A 24,245-nucleotide genomic window follows, 5' to 3' on the forward strand; every position below is an offset into this window, starting at 1 on the left:
CATACAGATGTCATGACCATATGTAAAGAAGAATGCCCCCTAATTTCATAAAATCATATTATACCTAATAACTAATCCATCAGCATTGTAGTATACAAAGACAGCATGAAATTTAAGAGCACTACTATGTGCCCGTAGTGGATTATTTTAAGTAGAAATCAGCAAATCAATCTATTTTTCAATAGCTACAAAGCATCTAGGAATACATTTAACCAAAGAGGCAATGAATATCTACAATGGTATTTATAAAACAAAACATTGATGAAAGAGATAATGGCATTAGTAAAACACTGATGAAAGAAATTAAAGATGTGTTAAAAGAATTGGAAAGTATCCTATCACAATTTCTATATAAATGCAAATAACATTCTTCACAGGAATAGGAAAAAATTGTGAAAACTATTAAAAAAAAAAAAGAAACACCAAATAGCCCAAGTTACTTTGGAAAAAAAATATGCTACTTAACTTCAAAGCAAACTACACAGGTGAAGTGATTAAAAATTCTCAAAAAATCACACATAGACAAGTAGCACAGAATAGAGAGCCTTGAAGTAAATATTTTCACCCATAGCTAATGGATTTTCCACAAAAATGCAAAGAACATTCATTAACTAAATGAGTGCCCACTTCCACAGCACATAAAATAAAAAGGGCAAATTTCAGTTTCTTCAAAGGTATTGGGTTATTTGCCAGAGTTGTTGATGGAACTGATGTTAATGGATCATCTGCACTCTAGCCTGCTTTAACCCTTTGCTTCTCCATCATGTGTCATAAGTACCAATATATGTAGTCATTGATGAGAACAGTCATTCAAATGACTGTTCATGTCAAAATCTTTGTGATATTAAATTGACTGGTCATCACAAATAACACTGTTTAATGAAATAATAGTTAGGCAATGTATAAATGAGTTACTTAAATAAAGGACTCAGGTAATTTATTTAAAATCTATGCACATGACTCATTCATATTATAACAACCAAGCTAGTCTGAATAGACTCTCCAGGTTTGCTTGTGGAAAACATCCTGATCCCCAACCCCTGAATACTGACTCTCTCAATGGATATCCCTATACAAACATCAATTAATTTCCACTTCCAGGCCTCCATTTTCTACTTCTCACAAGGCCTTCTTGGAGATTGTATAGCCTCCCTCTGGGCCATCTGGAGGACTCAACCTGAAGTTGATCCTATACCTGAAGCCTATACCTGAGCCTATACCTGAATCTGTTTATTCCTCCAAACCCAATACTGATATCATTTTAGTGATCATACTACCTACCTCATAGTGTTAGGAATCAGGATGGCTGATGCACCCTCTCAAGTGCAACATAATTACCACCAAGGCTATGAGTCAGCTGTCAAGAGTCACATCCAGCTGAAGCTGTATGCCTTATATAACTACCTGTCTGTGACCATCAGAAGGTTGCTTTGGGGCACTTCAATTTTTTTCTTGTGCAAATCACAGAAGTGGAAGGCATGCATCAAGATGTCTCTATTCTTACAGAATCAGTGAGGCGGCCACATCACCCTCCATGATAATCTCGATACCAACTGATGATGACTGGACTGGTGGCCTCCAGGTCATAGAGTGTGCTTTCCACTTGGAAAAAGAAGTCAACCAGAGCCTCTTGGACTTGCATGAACTGGTTACTGAAAAAGGCAACACCCATCTATGTGACTTCCTGAAGCACAACTTCTTGTACCTTCTGATGGAAATGGTCAATGAGAGCAGCAACTACATGACCCAGCTGTGCAGGATGGGGACCTCAAAAAACCACATGGATGAGTACCTAGTGGGCAAGCACAGTCTGGTCTACAGCACCAAGGAGTACTGAAAGTAGATGATAACACTGCAGTAGGCTATTCCATGAGTCATTAGGCCAGAAGCCCACATTTCAGCTGCAACTAGTTTAGCAATTTTTCTTTCTGGTTTGACTGTTTCATTAAATAAAATTATGTTGGTCTCAGCCAAATCAAAGCTTGATTTTGTTGTGCCCATTTCTCAAAACCCCCAGAGCCCACCAAGGATCTGGTTTCTGATACAAGCACATAAATTTACTTTTATTCAGATTCAACCTGGGCCACCACACAGCAGATGGAAGAAAATGTGGTAGCGCCCACGAGGCTAAGTGTAGACAGTTTTTATAGGGAAAAACCACAAGCTGGAAATTACATGCTTGGGATTCGATAGAAGGGATATAGGGTAAGGTGATTTTTTTGAAACTATTGGATTAGACTTTGGGCATGAAACCACATTTGAAACCATTGGGTTAGACTTTTAGCAGAGAACCACAACACTCTGAACAGGATTATCTGGACTGCTCAGAAGGATTATCTAGATATCCTCAAGGGTTATAAATTGCAGACAGGATGTCTGCAGGAGGATATTGCTCTGTAACTGTTGAAGTTGTTATGGCACATTCCTGAGGTCCTTCCTGGAACTGAGTATAGCAGGTGTTCTGAGATGGTGGCTCCTTCCATAGGATGGAGCCTGTAAAAGTCAAGTCTAGGCCTTCACAACTGCTGTGAGGATAATATTTACATTAAGCAATAGAGCCTTGTCTTCTGTCAGTCTAAGACGACCATGATTCTCTCCACATACCCTTGCCATCATCCTCTTGAAGCTCAATATCTCTGAAGGATGGAGAGGAAAAAGCTATTCAAAGTCTTTGGAAAATACCAAAACCTCCTTCTCTTATAAACAATTGGCATTGAGATGGGGTAGAAGATATGTGGGGCCTTAGGGTCTGTGCACAGTATAAAAACATGGTTGATTTGGAGAAAATGTAAAGAAAAACGAGGTAAGAACAATTTAAAATGAAGACATCTTTAATTTTATCTGTAAACTGTGGCTGTATTCCTACTGAGCTGCACCTGGCCTGGCTCCAGAGAGTAGCACCTAGCCCCAATCCATCTTTTGTTTAGCAGACAACTTTTGTTTCCCTTGTTGGCCTCTATGTGAATTTTGTCTCAGAGTCTCCCAAGGATACAAAGGCATATGCAAAACTTGGTTCAGAAAACCCAGAAAATCATGGTACCCGAGAAATAGAGGAATTTGCACTTGTCATTGTATTGTTAGGAGCTCCTTTATGGAAATTAACAGGCTAAACTGTAATAGGGAGAAATAAAATTTCCCTAGGTGAATGGATAGTGCTTCATTCCTTCGAGGCTGGACATCCCTGTAGCCATGAAAGGGTGTATTCATTCTTTTTTATTTCCATTTTTCTTTATTAAGAAATTTTTGGTTTTACTCAATTATTGAAAAAAATAGCCAAATGAATGGAAACACATGAACTATGAACCAAAGGCTGAGGGTCCCCCAGCTGGATCAGGCCCTCTGAATAGGTGAGACAGTTGATTGGCTTGATCAGTTTCGGAGGCAACTAGGCAGTGGGACCAAGTCCTGTGCTCATTGCATGAGTTGGCTGTTTGAAACCTGGAGCTTATGGAGGGACACTTGGCTCAGTCTGGGAAGAAGGGACTGGACCTGCCTGGACTGAGTCTACCAGGTTGATCGCAGTCCTCAGGGGAGGATTTGCCCTGGAGGAGGTGGGAATGAGGGGTGGGCTGGGAGTAAGGGGAGGGGGTGGGAGTGGGGAGAATAGGGGAACCTGTGGCTGATATGTAGAACTGAATGGTATTGTAAAATAAAATAAATAAAATTAAAAAAAAAAGAAATTTTCTACTCCTCATTCTATCCACAGACATCCCCACTTCCCTCCTCCCACCCCCCAGCCCTCTTTCCCAAGCCACCCTGCAACCCCACATACCCCATATCAGGGTCTCCCATGGGGAGTCAGCAGAATCCAGCACACTGTGCCTAGGCAGGTCCAAGCCCCTTCCCACTGCACCAAGGCTGTGCAAGGTGTCACACCACAGGCACTGGATGACAGAAGCCTTCCCATAAACCAGGGACAGATCCTGATCCCCCTGCCTTGGTGTCCCCGAAACAGCTTGAGCCAAACAACCGTCTTCAGTATCCAGAGGGCTTACTCCAGTCCCTTGGGGGCTCCACAGTCATCAGTGAAGAGTTCATGGGCTTCCACTAGTGTGGCCAGTCATCTCTGCACATCCTCCCATCATGATCTCGACGTCCCTCACCTGCAGTGTCTCTGCTCTTTCTCATCAATTGGATTCCCGGAGCTCAGTCTGGTGCCTGGCCATGCATCTCTGTATCTTCCACATCTGTCACTGTACAAAGGCTCTATGATAACAGCTAGGTTATTTGCTAGGCTGATCACCAGAGTAGACCAGTCCAGGCACCCTCTGGACGACTGCCAGCAGACCAAGGTGGGGTCAACCTTGTGGAATCCTGAGAGCCTCCCCAGCACCCTGCCTCTTCCTTTTCTCAAGATGTCCTCATCTATCATGATACCTTCCGCCCTGCCCTCCTACTCTGTCCCTGATCCAGCTTGACCCTCCCATTTCCCTATGTTCTCATCCCCCACTCCTCACCCTCTGCTACCCCCCACCAAGTTCACTCATGTAGATCTCATCCACTTCTCCTTCACAGGATCATCCATGTGTCCCTCCTAGGCTCTTTTCCTGTTAGCTAGCCTCTCTGGAGTTCTGGGTTGCAGTCTAGCCATCCCTTCTCTCCCATTTAGTATCCACTTATAACTGAGTACATACTATGTTTGTCCTTCTGAGTCTGGGTTACCTCACTCAAGATGATATTTTCTAGATCCATCCATTTGCCTGCAAATTTCATGATGTCATTTTTTTTACTGCTGAGTGGTACTCCATTGTGTATATGTGCCATTATTTTCTTTATCCATTCTTGAGTTGAGGGACATCTAGGTAGTTTCCAGGTTCTTGCTATTATGAATAATGCTGATATGAACACAGTTGAGCATGTGTCCTTGTGGTAAGATTGAGCATTCCTTGGGTATATGCCCAAGTGTGATATAGCTGGTTCTTGAGGAAGACTTATTCCCAATTTTCTGAGAAACCACCATATTGATTTCTAGAGTATCTGTACAAGTTTGCATTCCCACCAACAGTGAAGGAGAGTTCCCCTTTCTCCACATCCATTCCAACATAAGCTGTCTTCTGTGTTTTTGATCTTAGCCATTCTGATGGGTGTAAGATGGTATCTCAGAGTTGTTTTGATTTGCATTTCCCTGATGACTAAGGATGTTGAGCAATTACTTAAATACCTTTCAGCCATTTGAGATTATTCTGCTCAGAATTCTCTGTTAAGCTCTGTAGCCCATTTTTTAATTGGATTGTTCAGTATTTTGATGTCTAGCTTTTTGAGTTCTTTATATATTTTGGAGATCAGCCCTCTGTCAGATGTGTGATTGGTGAAGATCTTTTTCCATTCTGTAGGCTGTCCTTTGGTCTTATGTCCACAGTCCTTTGACTGTGTCCTTTGCTCTGCAAAAGCTTCTCAGTTTAAGCAGGTCCCATTGATGTATTGTTTTTCTCAGTGTCTGTGCTACTGGTGTTATATTTAGGAAGGGGTCTCCTGTGCCAATTCTTTCCAAACTACTTCCTACTTTCTCTTCTATCAAGTTCAGTGTTACTGGATTTATGTTGAGGTCTTTGATCCAATTGGACTTGAGTTTTGTGCATGGCAACATATAAGGATCTATTTGCAGTCTTCTGCATATTGGCATCCAGTTATGCCAGCACCATTTGCTGAAGATGTTTTTTTTTCCATTGTACAGTTTTGGTTTCTTTGTCAAAAATTATATGTTCATAGGTGTGTGGATTAATGTCAGGGTCTTCAATTCGATTCCATTGCTCCACATGTCGGTTTTATGCCAGCATCAAGCTGTTTTTATTACTGTAGCTCTATACTAGAGCTTGAAGTCAGAGATCATGATGCCTCTAGAGTTTGCTTTATTATACAGGATTGTTGTAGCTAGCCTAGGTTTTTTGTTTTTCCATATAAAGTTAAATATTGTTCTTTCCAAGTCTGTGAAGAATTGTGTTGGTATTTTGATGGGGATTGCATTGAATCTGTAAATTGCTTTTGGTAAGATTGCCATTTTTACTATGTTAACCCTGCCTATCCATGAGCATGGGAGATCTTTCCAATTTCTGATATCTTCTTCAATTTCTTTCTTTAGAGACTTAAACTTCTTATCATGCACATCTTTCACTTGCTTAATTAGAGTTACCCCAAAGTATTTTATATTATTTGTGGCTACTGTAAAGGGTGATGTTTCTATGATTTATTTCTCAACCCCTTTTTCATTTGTATATAAAAGGTCTACTGATTTTTTTTAGTTAATCTTGTATCCTGCCACTTTACTGAAGGAATTTGTCAGCTGTAGGAGTTCTCTGGTAGATTTTTTGTCACTTATGTGTACTATCATATTGTCTGCAAATAATGAATGTTTGAATTCTTCCTTTCCAATTTGTATCCCCTTGATCTCCTTTTGTTGCCTTATTGCTCTAGCTAGAACTTCAAGTACTATATTGAATAAGTATGGGGAAAGTGGACAGCCTTGTCTTGTTCCTGATTTTAGTGGAATTGCTTTGAGTTTCTCTCCATTTAATTTGATTTTCCTGTTGGCTTGTTGTGAATTGCCTTTATTATGTTTAGAAATGTTCCTTGTATTCCTGATCTCTCTAGAACCTTTATCATGAATAGATGTTAGATTTTGTCAAAGGCTTTTTCAGCATCCAATGAGATGATCATGTGTTTTTTTTCTTTCAGTTTGTTTATATGGTGTATTATATTGACAGATTTTCCTATGTTGAACCATCCATGCATCCCTGGGATGAAGCCTACTTGGTCATGGTGAATAATTTTTTGATGTGTTCCTGGATTTGGTTAGCCAGTATTTTATTGAGTATTTTTCCATCAATGTTCATGAGAGAGCTTGCTCTGTAATTTTCTTTCTTTGTTGCATCTTTGTGTGGTTTGGGTATCAGGGTAACTGTAGCCTCATAAAAAGAATTTGGTAATGTTCCTTCGGTTTCTATAGTGTAGAACAATTTGAAGAGTATTGGTTATTAGTGAAATTATTAAGGACACTCCATGTAGTTAAAAGGGAGGTTTATTTAGTGGCATAACATACAAATGAAGGGATAGGTAGGTTGTAGGTTCTGGGAAAGACATAGCACATTCTGGCAGTGTTCTCCGGAGAAGTCTGCTCAGTCTACCTCCAGAATCTTGGGTCCAGGAACCAAGAGAGTTGGTACATCCGGATCTCAGGTCTTTAGGGTCCTCACTTTTCCCCGCTTTGTAGGTGTGACAGTTACCAAAGCCTCAATGGGGTTTTGAACTTCCAGATCAAAGCTGGAATGGCTACCCACTACAACTGGTATTAGCTCTTCTTTGAAGAACTGGTAGAATTATGTGCTGAAACCATCTGATCCTGGGATTATTTTTGGTTGGGAGATTTTTAATGACCATTTCTATTTCTTTAGGGTTATTGATCTATTTAAATAGTTTTTTTTGGTCTTGATTTAACTTAGCTTTGGGGTACCTGTCCAGAAAATCGTCCATTTCTTTCAGATTTTCCAATTTTGTGGAGTACAGGTTTTTGAAATACAACCTGATGATTCTCTGGATTTCCTCATTGTCTGTTGTTATGTCCCTCTTTTCATTTCTAATTTTGTTGATTTGGACGCTCTTTCTCTGCTTTTTGTTTAATTTGGATAAGGGCTTATCTATCTGGTTGATTTTCTCAAAGAACCAACTCTTTGTTTCATTGATTCTTTGTATTGTTCTGTTTGTTTCTATTTTATTGATATCAGCCCTCAGTTTGATTATTTCCTGGCATCTGTTTCTCCTGGGTGAATTTGCTTCTTCTTGTTCTAGAGCTTTCAGTTGTGCTGTTAAGTCACTAGTGTGAGCTTTCTCCAACTTCTTTTTTTTTTTTTTTTTTTTTTTTTTGGTTTTTCGAGACAGGGTTTCTCTGCATAGTTTTGCGCCTTTCCTGGAGCTCACTTGGTAGCCCAGGCTGGCCTCGAACTCACAGCGATCCGCCTGGCTCTGCCTCCCGAGTGCTGGGATTAAAGGCCCGGCACTCCAACTTCTTTATGTGGGCATTTAGAGCTATGAATTTTCCTCTCAGCACTGCTTTCATGGTGTCCCATAAGTTTGGGTATGTTGTACATTTTTTTCATTGAATTCTAGGAAATTTTTAATTTCTTTTTCCATTTCTCCCTTGACCCATTAGTGATTCATTTGGGCCTTATTCAGTTTCCATGAGATTGTAGACTTTCTGTAATTTTTGTTGTTGTTGAAGTCTAACTTTAAGCCATAGCGGTCTGATAAGACACAGGAGGTTATTTCAATTTTTTGTATCTGTTGAGATTTGCTTTGTGACCAAGAATGTGGTCGATTTTGGAGAAGGTTCCATGGGTTGCTGAAAAGAAGTTATGTTCTTCTGTGTTAGGATGGAATATTCTGTAGATATCTATTAAGTCTATTTGAGTCATAATGTCTGTTAGTTCCCTTATTTCTCTGTTAAGTTTCAGTCTGTCAGACCTGTCCATTGGTGAGAGTGGGGTGTTGAAGTCTCCCACTACTAGTGTGTGGGGTTTGATGTGTGATTTAAGCTTTAGTAATGTTTCTTCTATGAATGTTGGTGCTCTTGTATTTGGGCATAAATATTCAGAATTGAGACTTCATCTTGTTGAATTCATCTTGTTGAATTTTCCCTGTGATAAACATGTAGTGTCCTTCCCAATCTCTTTCAATTGAATTTAGTTTGAAGTCTATTTTATTAGCTATTAGGATGGCTACACCAGCTTGCTTCTTAAATCCATTTGATTGGAATGTCTTTTCCCAGCCTTTTATTCTGAGGGGGTGTCTGTCTTTGAAGTTGAGGTGTGTTTCTTTTATGCAGCAAATAGATGGATCTTGTTTTTGTAACCATTCTCTTAGCCTGTGTCTTTTTATAGGTGAATTGAGACCATTGATATTGATGGATATTAATGACCAGTTGTTGTTAATTCCTGTTTTTTTTTTTTTTTTTTGGTGGTAATGCTGTATGTTTCCCTTCTTTGGTATTTGCTGGTTTGGGACTATCTATTGCCTGTGTTTTCATAGGTGTATCTAAATTCCTTAGTTTGGATTTTTCCTTCGAGTGCTTTCTGTAGGGCTGAATTTGTGGAGAGATATTGTTTAAATCTAGTTTTATCTGTCTATGTTGATTGAGAGTTTTGCTGGATATAGTAGTCTGGCTTGGCATCCATGGTCTCTCAGTATCTGCATAACATCTCTCCAGGACCTTCTGGCTTTTAGAGTCTCCATTGAGAAATCAGGTGTTATTCTTATGGTTCTGCTTTATATGTTACTTGGCCTTTTTCCTTTGTAGCTCTTAATAATTTTTTTCTTTATTCTGTTTGTTCAGTGGTTTGATTATTATGTGGAGAAGGGACTTTTTTGGGGTTCAGTCTATTTGGTGTTCTGTAACCTTCTTGCATTTTTTATATGTATTTGCTTGTTTAGGTTGGGAAATTTTTCTTCTATGATTTTGTTAAATATATTTTCTGTGCCATTCTCCTCTTTCTGCTATGCCTATTATTCTTAGGTTAGGTCTTTTCATGGTGTCCCAAATTTCCTAGACATTTTGGGTCATGACTTTTTTGGTTTTAGTGTTTTCTTTGACTGATGAATCTATTTCTTCTACTGTGTCTTCAATGCAAGAGATCCTCTCTTCTATCTCTTCCATTCTGTTGGTTATACTTGCATCTGTAGTTCCTGTTCATTTACTCAGATTTTCCACTTCCAGTATTCCCTCATTTTGTGTCTTCTTTATTGACTCCATTTCAGTTTTGAAATCTTGAACTGTTTCCCTTACTTGTTTAATTGCTTTCTCTTGGCTTTCAAGGGATTTACTGATTTCTTCCCATTTTTTTGTTTGACTTTTCCTTGATTTCTTTAAAGGAATTTTTCATTTCTTCTTTTAAAATCTCTAATATCTGCTTAAAGTCATTTTATGGTAGATATCTTCTGTTTCTTCTGTGTTGTTATGTTCAGGTCTTGTTGATGTAGGTTATAATGCAGCCATGTTGGTTTTTATGTTGTTGACTATATTTTTGCACTGGTGTTTACCCATCTCTTTCTCCACTTGGTGCAAGTGGTGTCTATGTCTGAGGGAGCCTCTCTTGGTCTGATTGATACTCTTGATCTAGTGGGAGCTCTTGGTCTAGTCGATGCTGATGGTTGTCTTAGAGAGCAGCTCTTAGTCCAACTGGTGCTAGTGGGCTCTGTTTCAGGGAGTAGTTGCAGTCTTACCGTGTGGTAGATGGTGGTAGTCTGACCTGTCTTCAGGATGTCTGCCGGCCAACTTGCCTCCTACTCCAGTTGGGTGCTGGCAGGCTCTGTCTCAAGGAACAGCTGTAGTCTTGGAGGATAGAGGATAGGTAGGATTTTGGGGAGGTGGGGCTTGGGTTACAGGGTCTGATGGGGGATGTCCTGTATAAAGGAGGTCTGCCGGCCAACTGGCCTGAAACTGGAACTGCAATGGGTTAGGGTGAAGGGATGCAGGGTTGTACCCCTGGGCCTGAAGCCTAGGGGCTGGTGTGTTCCAGTATGAGGATAAAGACTCACCTCTTAGTGCAGTCAGGTGCTGGCAGGCTCTGTCTCAGGGAACAGTTGCAGCCTCTATATTTATTCTTAAGATGCCTCTAAATCGCCTTTCCATGGACCCGTGTGAACCCACACACCCATGTCATGAAACACAGTGACAATAAATCTTCAAGAAATTATGGAAATATTAAAGTTTGTTGATTTTGAGAATAAAATACAGTCCTTAGAAGATGATAAACTGCATCTTTGGCTCCCTAACCCTGTGTAACAGTGGTAATAGAAAATCAGACTTATCCTCATTCCTTCATAAAGACTAAAATGAATTACTGTCATCATTAGTGTGGAGCATACATGAATTAAAAAATTGATGACTTTTTAGGATTTTACTATTTTTTATTTCTTTATCTAAGTAACTTTAGTATGTCTGCACATGTACACCTATACTTACAATTTCTTTTGTTTGCTTCATATTTATATAAATATATGAATTGACTCCTCCTGCAACTGCAACAGCTTTTATTTCTGAATCTAAAAACAGGATTCTGAACTTTTGCTTAGGAAAATAATTTTTGAAAGTAGTTCAGTGATTGTGTTATTGGAATTGATAAAGCATTTTTTTGCATGTTTCCTGAGCCTGGTTGCATTTCTTCCTTGAGGTTTATATCTCACACTTTGTTTTCTTTTTGCTATTTGCTACTAAGAGAATGCAAGCTAGTATGCATTATCATCACAGTACATTTCCAGGTAGTATTCTAATTACTTACAATAGCTATAGTAATAAGATATATATTTTTAATTTCTCCTTCATATAGAGTTTAAAGAAAGGAAAACAAAACTGAAATAATAAAACGTATAAAATAAAATAACTGCTTCTATTAAGATCAGAATCACAAATATTGCTACCCCAGCTCTCATTTCTTATTGGAAATATAGTTCCTTCATAATGTAAGAGCAGTTAGTTCCTCAGATAAGCTAAGTTTGTTTTCAAGCCATACCTACAAAACAATAATAATGGCTTCATGAACAACTGGATTTATGGTAATATTATTTTTGTATTTCTACTTGTGTGTGTAAAAATGATACAATTTGAATTGGCAGGGTTTTGTTTGTTTTACTCGGGGGATTTTCAGGTTTTACTATGAAAAGAAACACAATTCACTGGAGAATAAAATATTCTGCATTTTCAAAACTTTGAAATTATGGAATCTGTTTTTTAAAGAAGAGCACTCTAATGAAAATAATTCAAGAAATAGTATGAGAGTGTGGATTGTATCATATGTTGTTCCAGAAACACATTCCTGGCAATTATACATCTGTCTTTCTCTGAGAAGTCATGTAAACCTGTACTTTGCTGTGAAGATTACATTAAAATGAATTTCACAGCAGGAGGTGTAATGTAGGATAATCACCATGAGAGTGCATGGGAAAACACTCATTTTATTATTACTGGACCAATAATTCCTAATACTGTTTTTTTTATTCTACTATACTCTAATTTCAATTTCTAAATGAGTGATTACTGAGAGTAATGATATTAATATTTTTTTCAATACAGCTATGAAAGCTCAGAAAAAGTTCAAGTTCTCTATGTACATTCTTGCTTTTACTATATTCAAACACAGTCACTTCATTAACTTCAATGATGCTTTATTTTACATTTCTAGACTACATTATAGAATTTTTGGTCAATAAATTTGCCTTGATTAAATGCCATCAGTGCCCTATTATTTTGAAAGTTCTCTCACTCTATCTTTCTCTCTCCCTCTTTTCCTTACTCTCTCTCTCCCTCTTATCAAACATTCAAAAATCCCTGAAAACATAGACATTTTGTCATGGAGAAAATAAGGCAAATATATTATAGATGATATTCTAATGAAGCAAAATGTTGTTAAAAATAAATATATTGTGAGGAATATGTTCAATCCTAGCATTTTATACGTTCTTTTTCCTCCAGGCACCAACATTTTCTGCATTATTCAATTTGGAATGAATTTCCCATTGCAATGTATTCTTCCTTTGTTCAACAGAAGACATGCCATATTTCTCTGCATCCCTGACATACATGATATAATTCTATACATTGAATTGGATTTTCCTAAGCAACAGTGGGTGCATAGCAATACCTGTGTGTTGTTGGTTATTTTACTCTCTTGCTTTTTGAGGGGACTACCACTCAGCTTTCAAATAATCACATGGATTTTTATTCTTTCTTATAAATTTCTGATCTTAATGTGTCTTGTTTCTAGCCAGTATTTCTCAAGACAGTGTTTCTCTGAATAGCTTTGGGCCTTTCCTGGAACTCACTCTGTAGCCCAGGCTGGCCCCAAACTCACAGAGATCCACCTGCCTCTGTCTATCGAGTGCTAGGATTAAAGGCATGTACCACCACTGCCCGGCTTCTATTCAATTTTTCTTAAGTTGTACCATAAATCTTTTGCCTCTGGGCTTTTCCTTTACTATATACCTTTCTTTACTACTTAATTCAAGGACTGCTCTGCATCTTGGTGGCTAGCCCCTGGAGTCTTCCTCTCTTCCTTTCTTTCTCTAGCTTCTTGATAATCTCTTTCAAAATTTCTCCCCCTATTTATTCTCTCTGCCTGCCAGCCCTACCTACCCTTTCCCCTGCCTATCTATTAGCCATTAATCTCTGTATTAGACCAATCAGGTGTTTTAGAGCTTCACAGAGTTAAACAAATGCAACATGAAAGAAGGCAACACATCTTTCCATCATTAAATAAACATTCCACAGCATAAGTGAATGTAACATACCTTAAAATAATATTCTATAACACCTGTGAACTCTCAGAAAAATATTTTTTGTTTAAATGTGCTCCCATACATACTTTTAGGTACTTCCAATGAATTTATTATGTACTTACTTTATTCCAAGGCTGAAATCAACATAATACAAAATGTCTTCTAAATATAGAAAATATTCCACCATTTTAGAGACAAGAGAAGCTTATGACTCCCTGCCTGCCTCTCCCTGAGGATTTGTATGTAGTAAACTATTGCTAGGTGAAGGGGCTTATGAGACACAACTTCTCCTTAAGGATGCAGAAGCAGTTTATGATTGCTGGAGAGGCACATATATTTTGTTCAGTGGCTTAGCCCCTGTAAAGTTGTCCATGATCTTGTAAACTACCCCTCTTCCATGCTCTGGGCAATAAAGTAATAAAACCATGAAAGTTAGGAAGATGAAGAGCATCAACAATAATGAGATGAGAGAGAGCTAAGAAGAAACTATGACAGACATAATCTATATGCATTTATTCATATGTTGTAATAAAAATTTTTACAATGTATAATTAATATATGCAAGCAGGGGAAAAGAACAAAGAAAATATTCAATTGTTTTAATGAATGATTCTAATACACTACAAAAAAGTGTTATAAAAATGCTTCTTGATACAGGCACAGCGGCAGCCCACAGAGGTAGACAGGCCCAGCGGTGGAGACAAGCAGACACAGGTAGGCCTGTGGCAGCGGCCCGCAGAGGTAGATGGGCCCGGCGGCGGTGGCCAACAGGGACATTCAGGCTCCGCGGCAACCAGCAGAGACATACAGGCCCAGCGGCGGCACACAGAAGTAGACAGGCCACCAACAGCACAGACCCTGAGCACAACAATTAATAAATGGGACCTCTGGAAACTGAGAAGCTTTTGCAGGGCAAAAGACACAGTCAATAAGATAAAAAGACAACCAATAGAATGGGAAAAGATCTTCACCAACCCCACATCTGACAGAGGATTGATCTCCACAATATATAAAGAACTCAAGAAACTAGACATCAAAGTACTGAACAGTCCAATTAAAAAATGGGCTAAAGAGCTAAACAGAGAATTCACAAAACAAGAACTACAAATGGCTGAAAGACATTTAAAGAAATGCTCAACATCCTTAATCATCAGAGAAATGCAAATCAAAATGACTCTGAGATACCACCTTACACCTGTTAAAATGGCTACGATCAAAAACACCAAAGACAACCAATGTTAGAGAGGATGTGGAGCAAAGGGAACACTCCTCCACTGTTGGTGGGAATGTAAACTTGTACAACCACTGTGGAAATCAGTATGGCGGTTTCTCAGAAAATTAGGAATCGAACTACCTCAAGACCCAGCCATCCCACTCTTGGGCATATACCCAAGGAATGCTGATTCATACCATAAAGATACATGCTCAACTATGTTCAAAGCAGCACTATTTGTAATAGCCAGAACCTGGAAACAACCTAGATGCCCATCAACAGAAGAATGGATGAAAAAAATGTGGTACATATACACAATGGAGTACTACTCAGCAGAGAAAAACAATGAAAGCATGAAATTTGCAGGCAAATGGATGGAACTAGAAAAAAAATCATCCTGAGTGAGGTAACCCAAACCCAGAAAGACAGTCATGGTATGTACTCACTCATAGGTGGAGTCTAGATATAAAATAAAGAACAATCAGACCACAACCCATAGAACCATAGAGGCTATATATATATATAGCATGAAGGTCCCTAGGACAACTGTGGCTTATAATTAATTTCAGTTTTACTCAATTATTGAAAAAAATAGGCAAATGAATGGAAACACATGAACTATGAACCAAAGGTTGAGGGGCCCCAGCTGGATCAGGCCCTCTGAATAGGTGAGACAGTTGATTGGCTTGATCAGTTTCGGAGGCAACTAGGCAGTGGGACCAAGTCCTGTGCTCATTGCATGAGTTGGCTGTTTGAAACCTGGAGCTTATGCAGGAACACTTGGCTCAGTCTGGGAGGAAGGGACTAGACCTGCCTGGACTGAGTCTACCAGGTTAATTGCAGTCCTCAGGGGAGGACTTGTCCTGGAGGAGGTGGGAATGGGGGGTAGGCTGGGGGTAAGGGGAGGAGGTGGGAGGGGAAGAATAGGGGAAACTGTGGCTGATATGTAGAACTTAATGGTATTGTAAAATTATATATATATATAATATATATATATATATATATATATATATATATAGCATATATATATATGCTTCTTGAGGCTGGTGATAGGGCTCAGTGGTTAAGAAAGCTTAATAATCTTCCAGAGAAACTGAGTTTTATTCCTAGAACCCCAGTGAACTGTCTCACAACCTGCTTTACCTCTAGCTCCAGGGAATCTAATGCCCTGTTTTATCCTCCTCTGATGCCTGATCAACAGGTGGCATACAATGACTAGACCCCTCTACAAACATAAATAAAATTATATATTTAAAAATGATTCTCATTAAGAAATCATTTCAGTTTTGTGGTGAGGTCTCTGCAGGTATCACTGCTCACAAACAAACAAAAAAGAAACCTGTAAATAGTTAAGAATGAAAACTTGGTACAACCAGACTTGGTCATCAGACTGGATCAAAACTTCTAGAGAATCTGATACCATAGATTAATTCTCTCACACATTTAAAGACAGTCAACATTTAGGGGAAAAATTTCCACATGACAAATACCATAAAAAAAGCTTCAGTAATAGCCATGTCAAGATTCTCTTTCACAGTAACAAAGCATCTGTGATTTTTACAATAACAGTGAATTTTATTGGCTGATAAACAGAGCTCAGGGCTAGGGTTTAGAGGAAGGTTTTCTAATAAGCATAAAGATGAATTCTGTTGATGGAGGATGCACAGTGCACCGTGCTTCTTTCATAATGATGCTTTCTACTCACTGTGAGACAAAGTCCAGGATTAGCATCTAAGCCATTCTCAGGATTTGGGGGGAATTCAAGTGGAGGCTTGCTCCTAATAGAGTACCAAAGGATCATCAGGTTGTTTAGAACACTTTCACTCCATCATTCCAGATGACCAGACATTGTATTTCCTTTCTTTGAAGAAATCACAGGCCTCCATGCTTAACAGTCCTGATTTCTCCAATGAGTACTCTAAATTGCACTTGCTACACTGATTGGCTCATCTCACTAAGCACACCATTCAGTTTTCTCCTTTCTGGTTTCTTGAATCCAGTTAAATTCAACGAACATTTTTTCCAAGTAAATAAATAAGTTGGTATTAGTAATTCAAACTTAAAACTTAAAGTTGATTCAGTGAAACCAAATGCATTAGCTTTTTACCAAATTTCTATGATTAAAGTACAAATTCAATATGACATTATTTTAATAATTAATTAAAACAAGCATGTAGTATGGTGATATTTTATTTGTACTGAAATGTGATTTTAATTTTATGTTAATAAATAAAGTTGCCCTGGGGTCAGAGCTATTAGAGCCATAGCAAGAGTGTGGTGGTTAGAAGAGCTAGGTAGATTTCTGTGTGTTCAGGAATACAGCCAGTATTGGAGACATACGCCTTTAAGACCTGGAGGGCAGTACTTACAGGCAGTGATGAGGCAGTCATGTGGTTGGGTTTACAACCAATGAGAAGGCAGAACAGAAAGACTATTTAAACACAGACAAACAGGAAGAAGCTCTCTCTCAGGGAAGTTAGGAACACTGCAGGAGGTAAGATTTTATCTCTGAGCTCTGACCTCTCGGCTTTCTCTTTTACATTGGCTCTGTGTTTCTTATTTTAATAAGACGTTTGGTTACATCTACATCTGGCGCCCAACGTGACAAGAATCCATTAAAAACTGCTTGGGTCCGGCTCCCTAGCCCCTGCCCAGGTCTGCTTGGGCTCAGGCCGGACTGTGAACTGCTTGCTTAAAGCCAGTGCTACAAACAACTCAGGCCTGCCCAGCTAAACAGGGCCCTTGCCTGTAAAGCCAAGCCTTGACTCGGCTCAAGAGGGAACAAGTGGCTGGATTTAAGCTTTAGGCAGCTACGCTTTCACTCTCACTTTCACTTTTGCTTTTACTGTCTCTCTGTTTCTCTCTCTCTCTCTCTCTCTCTCTCTCTCTCTCTCTCTCTCTCGATTCACACCTAGGACACTAGGTGGCTCTTTTGAAATTCGCTCGGATTTCTACTGTTCTACGCAGATTTGGTAAGTCATAAAGGAAACTATTTAAAAGACAAATTTTTTCCACATTTAAAAAAATGGGGCCGGGCGGTGGTGGCGCACGCCTTTAATCCCAGCACTCGGGAGGCAGAGGCAGGCGGATCTTTGTGAGTTCGAGGCTAGCCTGGGCTACCAAGTGAGTTCCAGCAAAGGCGCAAAGCTACACAGAGAAACCCTGTCTAGAAAAACCCAAAAAAAAAAAAAAAATGGGTTTACTGTGTACATTGGAAGAAAATTGGGTTTTGTTTGAAATTTTAGGCAATCTGACAATGGAACAACTATATGAAAAGATTAGTATTATGGGAATTATGCAGTTTACCACCATGCTTATTCTCATTTTACTATTTAAAAAGATAGTCGATTTAAGTGCCAGGATAACAGCTTTAGAAAAACCTGTTAAACCTGTAAAAATTCAGACAGGAGAAATTAACAGTGAAGTTGGTTCAAGTTTGGATCATAAGGTTACAGAAAGAAAGCCTGTTTTCACACAGTCACCCTTAATTTATCCTGTAACCGTACAGCAGATGCCTGATCAAATGGCTACACAAAATATTTGGGCTCCAATTGAACTGATGGATTTTAAAAGGTTTAAGGAGGCAATAGTATCTTATGGCATGCATTCCCCATATGTAAAGCAAATGTTAAACTCTTGGTCAACATATAATAGGATTATACCACAGGACTGGTGGGACCTTGCACAAGCTGTTCTGGAACCCATCCAGAGACTTCAATTTCTAACGTGGTTTAAGGAGGAAGCTAGAAACGTAGAAAAACAATGGAGGGATAAAGGAATACAAGTTTGTCAGGATCATCTTATTGGAGAAGGCCAATATGCTTCAATACAAACACAATGTTTATATGATGTTCAAACCCTAATTTTATGTCGAATGGCAGCATTGAATGCATGGGACAGAGTTGAGGAATCAGGAAAAAAACCTGAGTCATTCACAAAGGTTATGCAAGGCCCAAAAGAATCTTTCACAGATTTTTTAGAAAGACTGGCTTCAGCAGTAAACAGAATGGTCTCAGGATCAGAAGCTAGTAAGGCAATAATTGAATCTTTGGCCTTTGAGAATGCGAATGCAGCATGTAAAAGAATAATCAGGCCGTTAAAGGCAAGATCTGCACCTTTGGAAGATTGGATTAGAGAAACAATTAATGTTGAGGTTGATGAGCATGATGATACGTGGGTAGGAGAAGTAATTTCAAAAGGTTTGAGGAGTGTTAGATGTTTTGGGTGTGGAAAGCAAGGACATTTTAAAGGGACTGTAAACAGGTCATTCCTAGAAGCAATGTTTCTTCAAGGAACAATGGCAACAGAATGTCCCTTCCTTCTGGAGTATGCAGAAGGTGTGGTAAAGGAAAACACTGGACCAACGAATGTAGATCAACAAAGGACAGACAGGATAATCCTTTGCCTCAGTATTCGGGAAACTCCCGGAGGGGCCTCAGGCAGGCCCCCATAGCAAAACCAGTTCAAACCTTTCCTGCAGCTGTAGAGGAAATCCCTCCTCTGAGCGATTAAATAACCAAATGACTATTGGAATAAATCATGCTGGTCAGGATGATGAAACAGAGAGAATAGAAAATTCAGGAGAAAACATAAAGAAAATTTTTTGGCAAACTTCTATTAATGAATAGAGACCAAAATTAACGATAAAAATAAATGGTGTTTTGTTGTCTGGTCTGGTAGACACGGGTGCGGACATTACCATAATTGCACCAGAATTTTGGCATCCAGCTTGGCCTCTTCAGGAGATAAACGTTCAAATGTTAGGAATTGGGACATTATCTCAGGTGAAACAGAGTGCAAGATGGCTGGAATGTATAGGTCCAGAAGGACAGAGAGGAAAATTAAAACCATATGTGGCTAACATAGCTATGAACCTGTGGGGTCAAGACTTGTTGCAACAATGGAATACTCAGATTAACATCCCTCCAATCTCAGAAACAAATCATAAACTAGCACATATTTCTGAGAGAAATATTAGAAGGCATTATTTTGAGTGGTCACCAGCCATCCATATTATACAAGAACAGGGCATAACAATTGATAATCTTCCAAAAATACCAACAGCTCTACCTTTAAAATGGTCAACAGACAAGCCTGTATGGGTTCAGCAATGGCCTTTAACAACAGAGAAACTCCAGGCTTTAGAAGAGCTGGTAGAAGAACAGCTAAATTCTCAGCATATTGAACAGTCAACCAGCCCTTGGAATTCTCCTGTATTTGTTATTAAAAAGAAATCTGGTAAATGGAAAATGGTAACAGACCTTAGAGCAATTAACAAAGTAATTCAGCCGATGGGCTCTCTACAATCTGGGATGCCTTTGCCTACTCTGTTACCAAAAGGATGGCCTCTCATAGTTATTGATTTAAAAGACTGTTTCTTTTCAATACCCTTACAAGAAAAAGACAGAGAAAGATTTGCTTTCACAGCGCCTACTTATAATAATTCTCAACCGGTTAAAAGATTTTAATGGAGGGTCCTCCCACAGGGAATGTTAAATAGCCCAACTCTGTGCCAATATTTTGTACAACAGCCATTGGAAGTGATACGTTAAAAATTTCCTAAATCTATAATTTATCATTATATGGATGATATTTTACTAGCTGACTCAAATGCAGATACTTTAGAAAGAATGTTTGAAGAAGTAAAGAAAATTTTGCCTTGCTGGGGATTACAAATTGCTCCTGAAAAGATACAAAGAGGAGATTCTATTAATTATTTAGGATATAAAATAGAGCTACAAAAAATTAGACCCCAAAAGGTGTAAATTAGGAGAGATAGACTACAGACTCTTAATGACTTTCAAAGATTATTTGGAGACATTTCTCATCTACGAACTATTGTTGGGGTAAAAAATGATGAACTCACTAATTTGTTCAAAACCTTTAAGGTGACAAGGACTTAAATAGTCCAAGAGAATTATGACCTGAAGCTGAGAAAGAATTGGCCTTGGTAGAAAAGAAAGTACATGAAGGGCATGTGGATCGTATTGATACAAAGCTGGATTGCATTTTGGTTATTTTACCTTCCAGGTGTTCTCCTACTGGAATATTAATGCAGAGGGAAGATATTATATTGGAATGTATATTTTACAAAATAAACCAAATAAAAAATTAAAAACTTATGGGGAAAAAATCTCTGACTTGATTTGGAAAGGAAAATTGAGACTTCGTCAATTAGCAGGAATAGACCCAGCAGAAATTGTTGTACCTTTAACTAAGGAGGACATTGAAAAATTATGGACAGAAAGTGAACCTTGGCAAAGAGCTTGCAGTAATTTTTTGGGAGAAATTAACAGCAAATATCCCAAAAGCAATAGAATTGATTTTATAAAGAGAGCTGATTGGATCTTGCCTCGAATTGTACGGCAAAAACCCATATCTGGAGTTCGTACATTTTATACAGATGCTAACAAACAAGGAAAGGCAGGTTACAAATCAGAAAATTTAAGTAAAGTGGTACAAAGTCCTTATAATTCAGTGCAAAAATCAGAATTGTATGCTATTCTGTTGGTATTAATGGATTTTTCAGAACCTCTCAACATAGTAACTGACTCTCAGTATGCTGAAAGAGTGGTATTACATATTGAGACTGCAGAATTTTTCCCTGATGCTTCAGAATTAACTTCACTATTTATTCAATTACAAGATACAATCAGGAAAAGGACTCATCCTTTATATATAACTCACATCCGATCTCATACTGGTCTGCCAGGCCCTTTAGCACAAGGCAATGATGAGATTGATAAATTATTGATAGGAAATGTGCTGGAGGCCTCAGAATTTCATAAAAAACATCATGTCAATAGCAAAGGTTTAAAAAAGGATTTTTCCATAACCTTGCAACAAGCCAAAGAAATAGTAAAGAAATGTCCTACTTGTTCCTTCTATAATCAAACGCCATTGCCAGCAGGATGTAACCCAAAGGGTACTCAGAGGAATGAATTCTGGCAGATGGATGTGTTTCACTTTGCAGAATTTGGAAAATTGAAATATGTACACCACACTATTGATACTTATTCAGGATTTCAATGGGCAACTGCTTTGAGTTCTGAAAAAGCTGATTCTGTAATCACTCATTTGCTAGAAGTTATGGCCATCATGGGTATACCTGCACAAATCAAAACTGACAATGCTCCATCATATGTCTCTGTTAAAATGAAACAGTTTTTTGCTTATTACAAAATAAAACATATTACAGGTATACCACATAATCCTACAGGTCAAGCAGTTATAGAAAGTTCAAACAGAACTCTAAAGGATATGCTAAATAAACAGAAAGGAGTAACAAAAACCCCCAGAAATAGACTGTATAATGCTCTATTAACTTTGAATTTTCTGAATGCCAATGAGAAAGGAACAACAGCTGCAGAGAGACATTGGATAATAGAAAAAACTACAGAATAAAATCAGCCTATATACTTTAAGGATGTGCTGACCTCAGAATTGAAACCAGGGTATGTATTACGTTGGGGACGAGGTTTTGCTTTTGTTTCTACAGGAGAAGATAAGCTGTGGGTACCATCAAAATTGATAAAGGTTCGATTTGAATAAGAGAAACCTCTTAATTAGAGGAGATGATAGTTCATCAACCAGCATGAACATCCAATTTAAACTAACTTGTACCAGTAACATGTCTTCTCATTTAATCAGATAATAACTTGCCAAAAGGAATATCCCCAAAATTAGTCTTGGGGAAAGGTTTTTGTTTTTGTCTTTTAGGAGAATGAAGGTTAAGGAATCTGAAGAACACAGGACAAATGAGACAACTGAAGAAAAGGGACAAATCATCTGTCCCAGGAAACAGAGTGAAACGGCGTATGGGTATATATAATCTAAAAAATTTTATGTCTTCCTAAATGTTTGTTTCTGCTTTTCTCTAAAGATTTAACACTATTGGTCTTCTAATAGTCCCAGTTCAATTAAAATTTAAAGCTGACTTTGGAGTTGGAGAATGGCTCTCTCCTTCTTTAAACTCAAGCATGTTGTTAAAATGAAAATACAAACTCCCTGTATCATGCCAGAATAAAAGAGCCATTTTCTGCTATGGGACAGGACAAAAGCCAAATTAATTAAGGGACTATTCTATTACTAATCTCAACTCTTTGATTATATTCTGATTCTTTAAACTTTTCTTAAAGTATAAATTTTATATCAAAATTTACAAGATTAATATATACATATACATTTTAAACTTTGTTAAGATATGAATGGTCGGGGCGAGTTCCGAGCTGCTCCTCTTGGCTGCGGGTTCGCAAGGCCCGGCCCCACCTCCTCCTCAGTCGTCGGGGCCGTCGCCGGTTTGGGGTCCTGACCCGGGCGAGCTGCGGCGCCTGCGATGGCGGCTGCTGCGGGCCCATGCCTTGGGCGGGGACTGGAAGGTGGGTGTCACCGCGGGCTCGCACGTGGCCGGAAAGTGCAGGGTCCGGACCCGCAGCCGGCCCGCGCCGGGCAGTGTGCCCGCGCCCCGCAGCCAGCCCGCGCCCCGCAACCAGCCCGCGCCCCGCAACCAGCCTGCGCCCCGCAACCAGTCCGCGCCCCGCAACCAGCCCGCGCCCCGCAACCAGCCCGCGCGCCATGTCCAAACGCTGTCATCGAACGTCACCCAAACCACGCGGGACTTAGGCTCGGGCCGTGTGTTGTTGCTGCTGCCAGCCGGGGAGGGCTTTACTTTTAGTGGGATCTGCCGGGTGACTTGCATCTATGGCCAGGTGGAAATATACGGCCATATCGTCAAACAGGGCCAGCCTGCCCGAGATGTCTTCTCTGCCTATACCCACTCTTACCTGACCATCGGCGGGGTTCGCTACTCAGAGCCTGAGAAGAGTGAGAAGGAGATGAGAAGGGAGCTGCGGGCCCTGCTCAGGCCTCACATGAAGCTGGACGACAGAAACTGGGTAGTCCAGTATTTCCCTCCCCTGGGCTCCATTCTGCTGCTGGAGCAGCTGAGGACCCCCGCTGTGGACTTCATGAGCTCCTATAAGTGCGCATCTTATGTCTTCCTGCAGGAGAATACTCCTGTGCGGATAAATTCTGAGTATATAACTTTGAAAACAATTGGTATCAGAAGACAGAGGAAGAAGAAAGGCATCTGCCTGAATGAGAGCGGCCTTTGTGCCCTAGAAGAGCTAGTCAGCGCGTCCTATGATGGCTGCCCTGTCATCCTGTTGTGTGGCGCTTGTGACACTGGAAAGTCAACGTTCAGTAGAATACTGATTAACCAGTTATTGAATAGCCTTCCTGGAGTTGACTATCTGGAATGTGACCTGGGGCAGACGGAGTTCACCCCTCCTGGCTGCATTGCCTTACTTAACATTACAGAACCACTGCTGGGACCACCTTACACCCACCCGAGGAGGCCACAGAGGATGGTGTACTACGGGAAGACGAATTGTCATAATGACTATGAGAATTACATCGAAATAATAAAATACGTGTTCCGAGATTACAAGAGAGAGTCCCCACTTATCATCAACACAATGGGCTGGGTGAAAGACGACGGACTGCTGCTGCTGGTCGACCTGATCCGACTGTTGTCTCCCAACTATGTTGTCCAGTTGTCTACTGCCCGCTGAGTGTTCCTGGTCTTGTCTGCTTGGCCCCATCTTTGGGACACTGCTGGGTGCCCTCGGCATTTGAAAAACCCATTAGGAGACAGAACTGCAGCGGCCAGCCACTTAACTCGCTGTCCCTTATTTATTTCTAACGTTAGCTTGTGTCTTTCTGTGTGGTGGGGAGGGGGCTCTTACTATGTTGCCCAAGCAGGTCTCTGGCT

The 24,245-nt window shown here is 39.5% G+C and overlaps 1 pseudogene; it reads left to right on the forward strand.

The window, feature by feature from the left end:
- The first annotated feature begins 1,302 nt into the window (after window positions 1-1,302).
- On the forward strand, window positions 1,303-24,045 carry LOC102907526 (polynucleotide 5'-hydroxyl-kinase NOL9 pseudogene; annotated as a pseudogene).
- Window positions 24,046-24,245: the final 200 nt, after the last annotated feature.

The sequence above is a fragment of the Peromyscus maniculatus genome, chromosome X, assembly GCF_049852395.1.
Source record: "Peromyscus maniculatus bairdii isolate BWxNUB_F1_BW_parent chromosome X, HU_Pman_BW_mat_3.1, whole genome shotgun sequence".
In the NCBI taxonomy this organism is placed as follows: Eukaryota; Metazoa; Chordata; class Mammalia; order Rodentia; family Cricetidae; genus Peromyscus; species Peromyscus maniculatus.